The sequence below is a fragment of the Coregonus clupeaformis genome, unplaced genomic scaffold, assembly GCF_020615455.1.
Source record: "Coregonus clupeaformis isolate EN_2021a unplaced genomic scaffold, ASM2061545v1 scaf4050, whole genome shotgun sequence".
NCBI classification, from domain to species: domain Eukaryota; kingdom Metazoa; phylum Chordata; class Actinopteri; order Salmoniformes; family Salmonidae; genus Coregonus; species Coregonus clupeaformis.
The window spans coordinates 16,519-28,883 of NW_025537504.1; the positions used below are offsets into that span (position 1 = coordinate 16,519).

At 48.2% G+C, this 12,365-nt stretch overlaps 1 long non-coding RNA gene across 1 annotated transcript; it reads left to right on the forward strand.

Annotated features, from left to right (window-relative positions):
- Positions 1-2,440: 2,440 nt before the first annotated feature.
- On the forward strand, positions 2,441-10,833 carry LOC123490462. Its single transcript, XR_006660969.1, has 3 exons — positions 2,441-2,566; positions 10,384-10,517; positions 10,639-10,833. It is a non-coding gene; the product is annotated as an uncharacterized LOC123490462 (long non-coding RNA).
- Positions 10,834-12,365: the final 1,532 nt, after the last annotated feature.

Here is a 12,365-nt window from a genome sequence, read left to right on the forward strand (position 1 = left end):
ATTTCTCATCTTACCCTCTGACACAAAATGAAGTTCCCTCACTGTACTACGTTAGCTCTACCATGATAATTAGTTCAATTTAACCCTCTATTTGCTTTGTACTATATTATACATTACGTCTAAAACAACATTACTTATGGTCAGTTTATTCCACCATCACATGATCCAACAACGCCACAACCTTAAACTCATATGGGGCGGCAGGCAGCTTAGTGACCAATAGCGCCGCTCCAACAACCGAGAGGTCGCCGGTTCCAATCCCCGAGCCGTCCAGGCGAAAAATCTGCCGATGTGCCCTCGAGCAAGGCACTCAACCCCAATCGCTCCTGCAAGTCGCTCTGGACAAGAGCGTCTGCCAAATTACCAAAAATGCAAATGTAAATATTCTCTACTTTCTCACCCATGACGTACGTCTACGTTCGGGTGAGCAAGTTTAGAACATCTCTCGTCAGAAACCCACATGCACCTCTCAAATAATCACCACGTGGTGTTCCCAGCCAACTCCCAGTCTATCATGGCTCCAAAAGCCACACTTTCGCTGTCTCCAGCCCCTCCCCTCGCAACTCTACCTATTCCTTGTCCAGGGGGAACAGGCTTTGTGAGGAGCTGTTTCTCGTTTTAGCGCGTTTCCAATATTCTGCCGTTATTCAAAGTACTTTAATCTATTTATTTAAATCAAATGATTCCCACCTAATTAGTTAAAGTTGGTGCATGTTTATATTTCAACGATAAACCGAATTATTTCAGTCTAATTGTTTAACCAGTATTTTGCAGGGTCAAACATCAAACGTTAAATCAAATAATAAACCAAATAGCCTAAACCAAGCACCTAAAACCAGTATTATGCTATGTCAAACATCAAACATCAAATCAAATAATAAACCGAATTGCTTCGACACAACTATTCAAAAGCAGTATTATGCTATGTCAAACACCAAACATCAAATTTCAATCATATCAGCTCAAACGTTTCAGTTCAGTCACACAATTCATCACTTTAGCTTTATGTTCCCAATTGTTTTTAACGGGTTATATGGTTTAAGCAACCACAAACCCAACAGTTACCCCCAAATTATACAGTTTGAATAGTTCACATACGTTTTTTTTTTTTTTTAATCCCTAATTGGTTTTTCATCAAGGTACATTATCATTCACACCCTCATGCATACAGTAACACTCTAATTTAAAGTACCTCCTATGGATTTCTAACCATAGCTCGCACCGTTTTTTAAAAGTACCTCCTATGGATGTTCTATCCATAGCTCGCACTGCTTTTTTAAAGGTACCTCCTATGGTTGTCTAACCATAGCTCGCACCTCCCATGGGTTTTAACCATCCAAATTATCCAACATTTGCATGGTATTTTATCAAATCGAATTAGTAATCTATAATCGTTATTTATAGAGTAATAGTTCACTTACATCAAACAGGTGCTTCACAAAATTAATTTGGATAAAGCCAATGTGCAAAACTTTAGTTATATTACAATAGGTGTTTGCTTACCTTTTTAGAAGCCCGGGCACTTTGTGAAACACATGGTTCGAAGACAGCGATTGTCCAATAGGCTGGATGAATTCCAGCGAAGTTCTGCTACCAGATCACGTCGGAGGTCACCAATTGTTAGAAATTGCGTAATTCAAATCTGGTATTGAAATAAGAATCAAGAGATCTTCAATCCAAGCTAAATTTATTATATGCAAAATGTATGGATGATAAGTATGTTGGTTCGTATACGGGCTCACTGAAAAACCTCGCAGGGCAGACAGAGAACTAATGCATTGTTTTAGATTGTTCTTCAAATACTCTGACAGAGAGAGAGTTCCCACCTCTCTGCAGGCCAATCAGAGTAGAGACTTGAGCGTGGTTTAGACTTACTCAGCCAATCCGTTGGCGCACTGGCTGTTCCCCGACAAATCCTTATCTCATTTTACCCCCTAAAACAGCTCTTCACATCAATCACAGCTTGCCAGGTGACACAACCTACATCAGCCCAGTCTAGAATGCATTCTTTCTAAGTTAGTCATCCCATCAATTAGGAGAATAATAAATCCCCCATAGTTTGTTTTGGTACCCAGTGCCTGAAAAATTATCTACATGTGCTTTTGAGGTATCATAATAAATCTGCGGGAGTCAGATAGGCAAATTGAATGGAGAAATCGAGTGGGAAATTGCGCTCACTTGTCAGTAAACTTGTGGAATGTTTTAGTTCTATCCAACAAAGACGTGATAAACCCGAATCAGAACGTATATTGTGATGCAATAATCATATTTTATTCAGCGTTCTGTTTCCATGTCCTTGCTCTTTTAGTTTTGACATTGTCTGCCCAGATTTTCATATTTGCCTCCACGATCAACACATCCTTCGAATTGCTCCAGCCTTGGATTTTCTGACTTGTCGGCTTCATCTGCTCATGCTCGAGCAGAGCCAGCCAGTCCAACATGGCTGTACATGTTTCTTATGTAACGTTATACATTTTAATTTCATGTATTCATAATTTCATACCCAAAGCCGCAGTCGAAAGGAGATTCTCCGACTTCAAAAGATGTGCAGACGAAGAATGCAGTAGTAAGTACTTGGCGCTAAACTCACGCAAACTTTCAGGATGCTTCCATCGTTCAATTCACTATCCCCCACCTCATCCCTAGCTAGTTTAACAGGCGTTATCATTGACCGGTTGCCATTTCAAAGGGATGAACTCGGCTAACCTAACTGTCGTTGGTAGTAAATACCAATAAATAATAACCTAAGCTTGCTTGGTTGTAGCCGAAGCGAAGCCTCTGCCTGTGTTGGCTACTGCCTGGCTAGTCGCCCAATTCTGGAAGTAGAGCAACGTACGCTAACGTTAGCTCAACTATGCGTTTCTGTACTAACTAACGTTCTATATCGTGGAGCTCCGCCCCATAGGGGAGCTCTGCTCCTATTGGTTTACCCACTGCCCTAAGGCAGCATCAGCCTGAGACAAAATTATGCACACACCTGCAGCCAATAGGAGTACATGTGTCCCTATAAGAGGGGATGCCTCCCCTCAATCAGCCTCCCTTTATCTTCAGCGACTGGACTAGACTGAAGAAGCCAAGAAGAGACGAAGAGAAGACTCAGGACGAGAACGCTGTCGAATTTCCAGTCATCGACGTCGCCCTAAAATGAGCACACCAGGAGATTTTCCACCCCCAAAAGCTCTTTTCATAGCTCAATGCAGATGCTCCTCCATTGCGGCCGGCGACTCCCACGACTTATGTTTCGTGTGTCTAGGGTCCCAGCATGCCAAAGAGGGCATCTGCAGTCCCCCTAACTGCGCCTCCTGCGCCCTCCTTTCTACAAAGGAGAGGAAGCAGCGTTGGGCGTTTTTTAGGGAGGATATCCCCCTAGAGGACGTGTTGTCGATACTCTGCTTCAGAGGCGTCATCCGACAGCGCAGACTCAGGGGATGACATTCCTATGGAACAGTCAGACCCCGTCCCTCATACATTCAAGCCTCCCTTTCCTTTGGTTAGCGAGAGGGCTTGTAGTTCCTATGGTGATGACGACACGGGCTCTGAGAAATCAGAAGCCCTGTCCTTCACCGCAGCGTCTCTGAGAACAGACTTTCCGGGTCTCATTGAGAGAGCTGCTAGATGGCTGGAAATACCGCTGCCCCCTATTCCCTCCGCACCGGAGGTTGACTTAAATGGAGGGCGGCCCCTATTCCAGGCCAAGAAGAGCGGCAGAGCCATTAGCTCCTGCCATGCCTTCATTGGCAAAATACGTCGAGGGCTCATGGGAGGCACCTTTAGCGGCGCGTTCGCCGGCTAAAACGTACCTCCCATTCACTAGAGTGGAGGGAAGGTTCCAGGGCCAAGCTAAGGGAATCCCCAGGTTAGAGAGCGCCATGGCGGCGTATCTCGTACCGGGTTCGAGTCCCTGGCCCTCTTCCAGGAAAGCCACGTTGCCATCTCAGAAGGACCGTCTCACAGCACAGCTGTTAGAGAAGTCCTTCAATTTGGGAGCCCAAGCTGTAGCAGCAGCTAACAACATTGCCCTCTTGGCAGCCGCTCTGTCCCGTTTAACCACGGGTAAGACAGCGCTGAAGCCAGAGGAGGTGGAGGAGGCGTCTAGAATTTCTGGCGCCATCCTACACCTAACACAGGCATCGGCCGTCTGCTCGGGGAGGTCCATGGCCACCTCGGTGGTCGCGGAGCGACACCTCTGGTTGTCACTGACAACCATGAACGAAGCAGACAGAACATCCCGGTCGAACGCCCCCCTCTCTGACGACGGGCTCTTTGGAGTCACCGTCAAAGAGGCGACTGAGAGGTTTTCCAAGCTGGACGAGGAAAAGAAGCAGCTGGCCAGATACCTGCCACTGGCAGGGAGGTTAGGCCCTGCACCGTCTCGTAAACCATCCACTTCCGCCCCCCCAGAGTAGACAAGGATCTACAGCGAGGCGGCGTATCCGGCGCCAGTCGGCGGCCGCAGGAGGCAGGAGAGCGGGCCCAGCCCCCCCAGCAGCCACGGTGGCCCCATTGCAGCCGGCGAGGGAGGTGGTGAGAGCGCCGACCTGGGCCCCTAAGGGAGGCCACAAGAGGAGGCGCACATGACGGGACGCGGGGGAGCGAATGGAGGACACGTCATCCTTGAACGTGACCACTGTTCCCCCCCACCCTTTGGTTGAAGGGATGGGTGATGATGTAAATGCTTTTGTTGATGTGTTGAATAAAGAGTTGGCTCCACCTGACTTGTCAAAAAAGAGCCCCTTTTCCATAATACGTCCGAGAGCGTTCAAATCTCACCCTCTCTCCCTTACCACTCTAAGCGCCGTTCAGCCCACCAAGGGTGCGCTGCTGAACAGGCATTCAGAGTAGGTTCACATAACACTTCAGGTATAAGAAGTGCTTCACATAGCAGACGGCAGTCTCTGTCAGACTCTGACATGATGACGCAGTCGCTATTTGGGGATGGCGCACTATCACAGACTAAGGTCTCTGTTAGTGCGATTCAGACCCATGCGGCGTTCACGGAGGGCCCGATTACCACGGTCACGAAGGTGCCAAGTGCATCGGCGCCCCCACTTCTTTCTGAACGCGCTAATACTCACCACACTGAGTGTAGTTCAGCCCACCAGAGTTGCAGAGCTGAACGCACACAGGAGGTGAAAGGAGGAAAGATACCAAGACGCCGTCAAAGAGACCTCACATTACAGACTCCAAGGAGTACTGTAGTGAGTGTCTCTCATAGCAGGCTGCAGTCTCAGTCAGGAGACATGATGACGTAGCCGCTATTTGGGGATGGCGCACTATCGCAGACCAAGGTTTCGGTTAGTGCGATTCAGACCCATGCTGCGTTCACGGAGGGCCCGATTACCACGGTCACGAAGGTGCCCAGTGTATCGGCGCCCCCACTTCCCTTTGAACGCGCTAATACTCACCACACTGAGCGTGACTCAACCCACCAGAGGTGCAGAGTTGAACACACACAGAAGGTGAAGGTTAAGAAGGTATCAAGGCGCCGCCTTGTGTTACCTCATAGGGACCTCATATTACAGACTCCTATGAGTATTGTAGTGAGGGACTCTAATAGCGAATTGCAGTCACCTACAATGACGCAATCGCTTGCTGAGGATGGTGCCCTGTCGCAGGCTGTGGCCTCGGTCAGTGCAATTCAGACCCGCGCTGCGTTCACGGAGGGCAGGAATACGACGGTTACGGGTTTAACTGACGTCTCTGCCCCCCTTCTGGTTCAGAACGCACTAATGCTTCCTCTCCCTTTCATGGGAGGCCCGCCTTGGGCTGTTCCACCACCTCAGTGTTGGGGAACAGCGGCGGCAAGGGCCATAGAGGAATACAGGTCCTTCCTACTGAATGTACCACAGCTTCGTGCTCGGCCGCTTTCTCTGTATTGCAGTGGCAGCGAAGCTGCACCCTCTCACGCTGGCTACAACAGACGTTGCAGAAGGGTTATGCTCTCCAATTCCATCGGACCCCACCCCCATTCAGGGGAGTGGTGGAGACGGTGATGAAAAAGTGGCCGCTCTGGTTTCAGAGATTACGGAACTTTTGGCGAAGGAGGCGGTCACAGTGGTTCCCCAGGAGCAAAGGAACAAGGGGCTATATTCACCCTACTTCTTAGTGCCAAAAAAGACAGGGGGAATGAGGCCAATATTGGATTTACGCATTCTCAACGAGAGCGTAACCAAACGGCCCTTTCGAATGCTAACGACAAAACGTCTGCTGGAATGTGTCCAGAAAGGAGACTTTTGTACGAGCATAGACCTAAAGGACGCGTACTTTCATGTGCCGGTACAGCCGCGTCACAGGAAGTTTCTGCGATTCGCCTTTCAAGGGGTGGCGTACGAATACACAAGGATGCCATTCGGGTACGCCCTGGCACCTCGCACGTTTTCCAAGTGTGTGGAGGCGGCATTGGAACCGTTGCGTCGTCAGGGAATACGGGTACTAGCCAACCTAGACGACCTACTGGTTCTCGCCCCCTCAGCAGAGCTGGCGATCACTCACACAACACAGACAGTGATTCATCTCACACGTCTGGGGTTCGCTGTGAATTGGAAAAAGAGCACGCCCTGGCCCAGTCATCAGATTGTCTACCTGGGGATACAGCTAGACACTGTAATGATGAGGGCTCGAATTTCGGACCCCCGAAGGGTAGCCTTGTTGCTAGCCCTGAGGAAGTGTCGTCCGAATCACACGGTGACGGCGCTGTCGATCATGTCACTCTTGGGTCTCATGTCGTCAGCCCACTCTGTGGTTCCGCTGGGACTCTTGCACATGCGCAGGATGCAGCGATGGTTCGCCCAACTGAGACTAGACCCTTTGCGTCAACGTCATCGGTTGGTGTTGGTTCCCCTCTCGCTCAGTGCAGATCTGAACTATTGGAGAAACCCGCGCGTTCTCACGCACGGAGTCCCGATAGGCAAAGTGTCCTCTTACATCCCAGTGTTCACAGATGCGTCTCTGACGGGATGGGGAGGGACATGTCAGACCCAAGCGATAGGAGGTGTGTGGCCTCCTTCGAGTCGCCACATCAACCTCTTGGAGTTGGAAACGGTTCGACTGGTTTTGACCCACTTCGCGTCTACCCTTCGGGGTCGCGATGTGCTGGTCTGGTCAGACAACCGGACCACAGTAACCCACATAAATCGCCAAGGAGGAGTCAGGTCTCCTGCTCTCCATCGGGCGGCAGAGGAATTGTGGCTGTGGGCTCACGAGCAGCTTCGCTCGTTGAGAAACAGCACACATTCCGTGCTACTTGAACGTAGGAGCAGACCTCATGTCAAGAGGGGGTCCTCGAGACGACGAGTGGTGTCTGCATCCGGACATTGTTCTCCAAATTTGGGAACAGTTCGGGAGAGCCGAGGTGGATCTATTCGCGTCACGTGTGAACGCGCAATGTCCCCTATGGTTCTCTCTAAGGGAACAGGAAGAACCGCCACTAGGAAGAGACGCCTTTGCGCATCACCCGTGGCCGAGAGTTCTTCTGTATGCATTCCCTCCGCTGTCCTGCATTCTCCCACTGTTAGCCAGGGTGAGATCAGGAGGGAAGTCAGTGATACTGGTAGCCCCCGATCGCCCAGGGGCTCCTTGGTTTGCGGAGATGAGTCAGATGTTGATTGCGCCACCTTGGCCAATTCCACATCGACGGGACGCGTTGTCTCAGGCGGGGGGCACGATAGGGCAGTTGCCCATAATCGGCGATCCACTGAAGGCCTGGCTGCTGAGAGGGACAGGCTAGAGCGCCGTGGGTTATCTGATGCGGTGATCAGGACCATACAGGGTTCATGTGCCAGTTCCACTTCTAAGATGTATGCCAGTAGATGGAACGTGTTTTCACAATGGTGTGTCACACAAGGTGTAGACCCCATGAGCTGTCAGGTTGAGAGTATTCTCTCTTTCCTACAGCTTATGTTTGACAAGCAGCGATCGCCCGCCACCATTAAGGTGTTTGCAGTGGCGATTTCAGCTTGTCATGAGGGGTTTGGCAGAGACAATGTCTTTAGCCACCCTCTAGTGAAACGTTTCCTATTAGGAACGCGGCGGCTTAGGCCAACACCTAGAGCCACGCTTCCTCAGTGGGATTTGGCTTTGGTACTCGAAGCGCTATGTAAGTCGCCGTTTGAGCCATTGAATCAAATACCCCTCAAGATGCTGTCTTTTAAGACAGCGCTGTTGCTCGCTTTGACTACGGCTAAGCGTGTTAGTGATTTGTGTGCTCTTTCGACGAGACCCGACTGCCTGGCCATTAACGGCGATCTGAGCAGAGCGGTGTTACGTCCTAATCCGGCATTTGTGCCGAAGGTTATTAGGAGTTCATATAGATCACAGACCGTGGAGCTGTGGGCTTTTTCTCCTCCTCCTCATAGAGAGAGGAGTGAAGAAAGGCTCCATCGCCTGTGCCCAGTACGCGCCTTGGCGTGTTACGTTGAGCGCACAGCAGCAATTAGGTCATCGCCTCAGCTGTTTGTTTGTCATGGTGCGGCTGCACTAGGTAGACCACTTTCGAAACAGCGTCTGTCTCATTGGCACTGTGAGAGCATTGAGACAGCTTATGAGGCAACGGGGCGACAATTGCCTCAAGGTATCAGAGCTCACTCCACTCGTGGAGTAGCAGCTTCTACTGCCCTTTTCAGAGGAACAGGGGTAGAGGATATATGTAGAGCGGCGTCATGGTCAACACCGGCTCCATTTATCCGTTTCTATCTCTTGGATATGTCTTCTAACTCTTTGGCTCAGTCTGTACTCAGCGTGGCTGAAGGGAGACTTTGAGCTAGGAGGAGAGGAATGCAGGACTGTGGAGACAGGGTCTCTATCAGGTCCGCTTCCGATAGAAGGACATATTTTTGGCATGACTCCTGACTGACAGGTTCAGTACAGTAGAGGGCATGTATTGATCTGCCCACCAGTGATTCACTGGAGTGAGGCGGGATGATGAGGGATAATAGTAGTAACCTGGGTTACGATACTATTAGACCGGTCATGACAATTTGACGGAATGTGACGTCATCTATCTGCTTGTTCAGATTAGTATGAATCATGTTCTGGGATCTGACCACTAATCTCTGGGGTTCCATTGATTGATGGGGCGGCCTACCGTGTACACAATGTAGAGTGACACTTTGTGTCATTCCATTAGTGGTCGGTAGTATTGTAACAGGATATTGAGGTACCATCTATCTGCTAGTACAGATTAGTATGGCCGGTATTCTGGTGATCTGCCCACTAGTCAATGGTGTTGCCATTGGACTAGGTGGGGCGGGTTTTTAACCGATGACGCAGTATATTGTGACACTTGTAGGGTGACAGTGGTTACAGTACTGCGGGGAATTGGTTGCAGCCATTGCTAGGCCTGACCTTTTCATTTTGATGGGAAGTGTTGGGCTCGGCAGGGAGTACATTTTGGAACGCTACGCTCCGCCTTAAACCAATAGGAGCAGAGCTCCCCTATGGGGCGGAGCTCCACGATATAGAACGATTAGTTACCGGAGTGTAACTCCAGTTCTATGAGTGGAGCGGAGCCCCATAGGACTTAAGGTCCTGCCGACCCTATCTAGTCTCGCTGAAGATAAATATCTCGGGAGGCTGATTGAGGGGAGGCATCCCCTCTTATAGGGACACCTGTACTCCTACTGGCTGCAGGTGTGTGCATAATTTTGTCTCAGGCTGATGCTGCCTTAGGGCAGTGGGTAAACCAATAGGAGCAGAGCTCCCATATGGGGCTCCGCTCCACTCATAGAACTGGAGTTACACTCCGGTAACTAATCATTAGGAGCTTGCACCATGTAAACAAGTTTTCGGCCTACATATTTTGTTGAAACCAAAGCCACACAAGGGCTCATCGACAATGTTCACAAGTTTGGAGTAGCTAACTAGCTACATAACATAACTTGCCAGTTGATCTGGCAGTCTTCTTAGTTAGCTAGCTAGCTACATTAGCCTACCATACACACAATAGAGATGTGTTAGCTTGATTGTAATCAACTAGCTAACTTACTTACTAAACGGACCATAAAGATATCATACTTCTGTGTTGGCTTAGGAAGCAAATTGCAAGATGGTGTATAGGCATGGTTAGCTATATAGCTAGCTATTGTTGACATAAAAGACTGTCATGTCATTAACCCCTCTGCTTGCAATTTCTTTTCTTTTTGCATCTACCTTATCAAGATAAAAACAATATTCTATTTAACCTTGATGCTTGGCTTTCTTTTTTGATACTCTGGCTCTGTAAAAAGAGAAGTAGATAACTTTAGAGATGTCTATTCTATTCACGCCCTGATTGTGCATGGGGCACATAGGGTGGACGCCCAGGTCAGTGGCTGGGTCATGGGCCGGAATCTTTGGTAGGGGTTACATCTCCACAACAACTGATCTTTGAAACATTTCTCTCCACAGTGCTCCTGTGCAGGGGGAAAGCTTTCAGCGATTTCACCGGACCAGACTGTCGGTTTCTGTCATTTAAAAAAGGAGAGACTATATATGTCTACTATAAACTCTCAGGCAGACGGACAGATATATGGGCAGGGAGTGTAAGTATAAGTTAATATTTAATTATGTGATAACATTGCAGTTAGAAGGAATGTTGAAGCATTTTCTGTTTTGTTAACATCATGTTTCGTTCTCTGTTTTTGTTGCAATTTCGTACAATAGGTTGGTAACCGCTTTGGTTACTTCAATAAGGACCAACTTGTAATCAATCACATATACACTGAAAAAGAATTGGAGGTTCCTTCTGAGGTAAATTGATTTAGGCCTATTTCACTACTGCCAATGCATCATCACTTAAACAAGTATCTGGAATGACTGAACTTCTTTCTGAAATGGGTAGTATGACTCAAACAATGTCTTCTTTTTTCTTTTCAGGAAACCGACTTTGTTTGCTTTGACACTGGACACGATAAGTTTGACAGTTATGACATTGATTCACTGTTAGGCTCCTCTTTATTGTTAACAGACAAGGAGGAATCTGTGCAAGTAACCACATATACTTTTGACCTAACCAAAAGTGCTGAGAGCACCACAGTGGAAGTGGATAAGCCTACACCTGAAGTGACAATGTCAGAAAATTATGAGATTGATAGGGATGTTCCTGAGGACATTGATAAGGTTGTAGAGGAGGTTCCAGATGAGGTTGTAGAGGAGGTTTCAGATTATGACTATCTGAGACATTTTGAGCCTTTAGAGTCCTCTCTGCCTCAGCCTGAAACTCTTGACACAAAGGGAGTGGAATCTGACACTGTACTTGAGACCACAGCTGAGAGGATCAAAGATTACCTTCAGAAAGATCAGCAGAGGACAGAGGACTCTGTGCCGGACAGTGTTGTTGAACCAGAGGAAGGTGAGACCAAAGAAACCCCCTCAGAACCTCTATCCAAAGATGATCCTGAGTTAAAGAATGCACCTGATGGTTTTTCAGAAGGCAGACCTATCCCTGAGTTAAAAACGTTTGATGCTGTCACCTCTGATGATGAGGACACTTGGAAGGTGACTCCATATGACGAGGAGGACGAGGAAAGTGACAAGTTTGAATATCAGCAGGATGAGGAAAGTGATTATCATCTCAGGGAAACTCCATTGCTGGCTTTTTCTGAAGAACCTTCTAATTTGGAACACAAGAACATTCCGGAATCTGATCAGACAGATGAGGAAGACAGTCTATCAGAGGTACCTCATATACAGAAACAGGACTCCAAGGACAATAACCTGTGGTCTTCATTTGGTGATACAGTTTTTAACATTGTCAGTGGTGGGGAAAGAATAGCTCATGTTGCCGGTTCAGAGGAAGATGACGAGGATGATGACGAAGGTGAAATGACACCAGAGGAGTCTCCCAAAATTGAAGAACCCAAGGAGTCAGAGGAAGCAGAACAGCCACATGAGCTAATCTTTGAGGAACCTGCAGACTCTAATTTCAGTGAGGATGCTGTCAAAGTACCTGATGAGGATTCCCAGACGTTGCAGTTTGAGGATGAATCTGAAGAAGGTGACATTGAACCTTCAACACCTCCTGCTGATGAGGCAAGTCCCTTTGAACACACTAAGGAGGCTTTAGCAGAGAACCTTACAGTAGATGACAGCCCAGTCCCTAAACAGCTCTCAAAGACAGACATGCTCTCAGACTTTGATATTAAAATTAACGAATCAGAGCAGAAACAAGCTGTCGAAGAGTCACAAGTAGATAATACATTGAAACAGGGTGGTACAGAGCTTTTCAGACGATTTCGAGAACCATGCCAGAAGGTCCCAGATCTAAGTAAAAAAACAATGGTGAAAGAGAGCCATCAAGAACTCCTCATAGAGGAGGAGGATTCAATACACCTAGAGGGGGAAGAGATTGAGGAAGAGTTGCTAGAGGATGAAAATGCATCATTGTGTTC